This window comes from Volvox carteri, assembly GCF_000143455.1.
Source record: "Volvox carteri f. nagariensis unplaced genomic scaffold VOLCAscaffold_83, whole genome shotgun sequence".
Taxonomy (NCBI): Eukaryota; Viridiplantae; Chlorophyta; class Chlorophyceae; order Chlamydomonadales; family Volvocaceae; genus Volvox; species Volvox carteri.
The window spans coordinates 153,169-157,467 of NW_003307626.1; positions in this window are offsets into that span (position 1 = coordinate 153,169).

The window sequence follows — 4,299 nt, forward strand, 5'->3', positions numbered from 1 at the left end:
ACCGGCAATCCTTCATCGCACGCCCATCGTGACGCTTGCCAAGTGGCGTCTTTACGCAGGGCTGGAACAGCTCCAACGAGTCTGGCCAGCAAATGCTCGCTGTACTGCGGGCTCTGATTTCGATAGCGCGTCGCCCACAACTTCCACATCGTACGTCGCACCGCGCACGCCGCATCACCACCATCACCGGCGCTACCCCTGCCATTCCCGAATCCAGCTCCAGCAGCGCTAGCTTACTCCGGCATCAGCTCCAGAACCACTAATGACAGCGACAGCAACACCGTTGCAGCTACAGCAGCTTCGCGCCTACCGGATTCCCAACCGCGTTGCCCCCCCCAAGGTCGCCTACTCGGTCCGCTGCGGCCGCCCCGCCCCACAGCCCTGGCCCGAGCTCGAACCCGTCAAGGTGCCGCCGCAAGGGGAAGTCCGCTGGCACCGCAATGTCGTACGCTTCCCGCCAGAGGTCGCCGTACAGCTCGAGGAAAGCCCGGCCGGCTCTGGCGGTGGTGGCTCCCGCACCTTGGTGCTGAGCGGCAAGGCGGGGACCATTCGCCTCAATATGCAGGTCCGTCACCCTGTTTGTTTGTCTATCTCTCTGTCTGTCTATCTGTCTGTCTATAGTGGTTGTCCCCACCACGTTGGTTGCCATAACCGAACTTGATTATTCCGGGGCTGGTCAGGGGGCGGGCGGGTGACAGGTGGCAGGTGGGTGGGTGGGTGGTTTACCCCTGCCGGCTGCTGCGCTGCGTTGCGTTGCGTTGCGGCGAGGACTAGGACTAGGACTAGGGCGGGGGCGGTGGTTGGCAGGTGGTGGAGGTGGAAGCCACCACGGGAATTTGATGGGAGAGTGAGTCGCGGGTTGGGCCGCACAGTACTTTTTACACACATACATACATACATACATACATACATACATACATACATACATACATACATACATACATACACATTGTGTACTTACTCCAGTTGGGCGGTGTGAGGATGATGATAGATGGCTTGTGTGCTATGCAGGGCCTTGCTTGTAGCTCTTCTAGGTGCTGTGATGCCCACCTCACGAGTATGTGATGTACCTCCCCTCGGTCCCCAGATGGCGGCATGTGTGCATGTGTGTATGTGCATGTGCATGTGCATGTGCATGCACGTACCTAGATAGCAGCGTGTATTGGTGTTTGTGGCGGTTTAAGGGGCCCCGACTGCAGTGGCTGGCTTTCTTCTCAACTGGGTCTGGGGGGTACTCAGTACAGTACGGGGCAGTACGGGAGAAGGACGTCACCACTGGGGTCACCTTACCCCTCCCTGCAAGGAGGGGCCGCGCCATTGACTGGACGATGATGACGTCCACGTCGGAACGGTGGCTCATGTCTGGAGTCGGGAGTCCAGTCTCCCGGGCTGACAGGGGGAGATAGAGAGAGAGAGAGAGAGAGAGAGTCCCCCTCTCTACCGCAGCCCCCCACAGTCCCCCACAGTCCCCCGCCCACTATTAAACCCCGCCCCCTACCGCTAACGAAACGTCCTTCAGGAGCTGGACGCAACGGGGCTGTTGGCCTTCCGCCTCATCCAACTCGCACCGCCCACCACCACCACCACCACCACCAGCAGCGGAGCAGCAGCCAAACAGCCCTCGCAGCCCCCCTCCAAACCCCCCGCTGCTGCTGCTGCTGCTGGTGGTGGCGCTACCGGTGTTGCTGGTACTGGTCGCAGCGTGTTGGTGTTGGTGGGCCCCAACAAGTCCCGGTTCGACGAAGCGGTTGAGTCCATCAACAGCGCCATCCGCGGAGTCATGAGCGGGTACCTGGTGGGCCTTACGGTGAAGGGAGTGGGGTATCGGATGGAGCCGGTGGAGGATGACAGGGGGGAGGTGAGGACGGCCGGGGAGGGGAGGGGGGGAAGGGGGTTTTTCCTAAGAGGGAATGGAAAGTGGGGGCCTTATCAGCGGGTGCAGCGGCAGGTTAAGAGGGCTTCCAGCGGGTGCGGCTTCCGATCGGGGGATATTTCAGTGGCCTCAGTCGGGGGGCTTGGGGGTGGGGGTGGGAAGAGGGAGGGGAGTGAGGAGGGATTCGCGTGGGGGTGGGGGTGGGAAGGTATCACGTCGCGAGCCGTACGGGAGGGGGGAGGGAGAAGGGGGATGCGGTGTGTGAGGCCGGCGGGGGGTGGGGGGGGTGGGGAAGCCAAATAACATAATTAGGGTTGGCCGGAAGTTTAGATTTAGAAAATAATTTAGATGCCATCTAATTAGATTTCTATATAGATTTTAGATGAGGCCATCTAAACCGTTTAGGTGGGCATCTAAACGTATCTAGTCCATCTAATGCCTATCTAAAGGCCGGTGACCGGATCCAGACCGTTTAAACGTGAGTCATGGCACGCGAAACAGCTATGTTGAAGGTAACTTTAGTGTCATATCCTTGCTCCGCTCTATTACATACACAAATAGACGTAAAAATGCACAATGGCAGAACCAGGACCCCAAAAGCCGATCACATACAAATACAACCACCAGACTTTCGACGCGCCACAGAACGCAGCTAAGCTCTGCGAAGCCAAGCGCAGCATCAAAGCCGCAGCGTACTGGTCCATCTTCGACGTGTTGCTCGTAAAAGGCGTTGTGAACCTCGTCTGCACCGTTTGCAACAAGTCCTATAGCGCGAAGAACCCGTCAGCTGTCTGCCCGGATCACTATGCGAAGCACCAGAAGGACGTCGCCAGCGCGGTCGGAAGCGAGCAGTCCGGGGCGCCCACAACCAACAGCACGAAGTGCTCGCGCGCGGAGGAGGGGCCAGTTCGGACCTTCTTCCTCGCTGCAGTGCAAATCGCCACCTTCCTGAAGCACCTGGCTCTTTTCTTCTTCAAGTGCAACATCGCCCTCCAACTGAGGCCGGCAGAACAGAGCCCGACAGCTTTGCATCCCAATGCGGGCGTGTCCCGCATGTTGGCATGTGTACTTTGGTGGTTCCGTTTGCGGTTGGGCCGACGGTTGGGCCGCGGGGCGCCTAATTACACCCCGTGGCGCCATCCGACACGCGTCTGTAGAGCGCCCATAGGGGTTCGCCGTGTTCCCAGTGTCGAGCGGCCCAAAACATTATTGGAAAATCCAGGAAAAGATAAAGCCGCATCGTATGCAAAATTTCAGGTCAAAATTCCACCGTTTAGGCAGTTTTCCGTTTGGCCATCTAAAGATTTACCTAATTAGATTAGGTATCTAATTAGATTTCTAATTAGATACTTTTTCCATCTAAAGATTTTGCCAACCCTAAACCTAATGTAGGAAATAAAGTAAAAAGTAACAGCTGCTGCCGACTGCCGTGTGAAGCCCCGCAGTATATGTATAGGGTTGTGCCGACCATTCGAAATAGAATTCTAACGTATAGAATAATTCTAATGAGAAATCACCCTATAAATGAGAAGGGCCTGCTTCTGGGATTAGAATGGAGAGAAAGCTGTACGACAGCCTGGATCCTGCATTAGAATCGCCAGAAATAGAGGCTGGTGCATTATAATACTTTTGCATATTAGTACCTTACCTAGAGATGTTACTCTGTGTCAGCTATGGCATTTCATCAAGCGGACAAGCCTGACACAAAGCAACCTGACCATCAGCCCGACAACATTGAAGTTTATACAAGTATGGTGACAAGAATTTAGACGCCCCTGCCTACACTACGCTAATGTTCTCAAAGAAGTTAAGAGGCAAAGCAGCGCGCGTCGTGGTGGGTTCGTTTCAACGTCCTGCTGACAGCTGGCGCTGTGTGGCTCCAATGCGTCCGCTGCAACAACAAGATCCTGAGCGCTAAGGATCCGTCACGTCAAGTTTGCTCTCAGCACGTCAGAGCATGCGATAAGAAGCTGATGGAGGCGGCTGCAGGAGGCTCCAGAATGCCTCCCTCGCCCAGCAGCCCGCAGCCTGGGCCTTCCACCACCCCCTCCGCCGCCGCTGCCGCTCCCCCCGCTACTGCTCCCTCCAACGATCCGTCCGCCGGCCCGTCCTCCGCTCCTCCCGGCCCCTCCACCGCCCCCCCTTCCATTCCCCTCGATGGCCTCTGTCAACAAGCGCCCTCGCACCGAGGGTTCAGACGTTCTCGCAGCTTCTACCCCTCTTCTGTTGCCATCGCCCAGTTCCTGCGGAATCTTGCTCTTTTTTTTCTTCAAGTGCAACATATAGCTTTTCACCTGGTGTCTGTATCCGTCTGGCAACTGGCTGGAAATAACAACAACACTTGGCAAGGTTGGCTTTGCATTCTAAGGGGGGTATATATCCAGGCCAAGAGGTACACCCTTCTGGGTTACGACCCCGGCCGCATC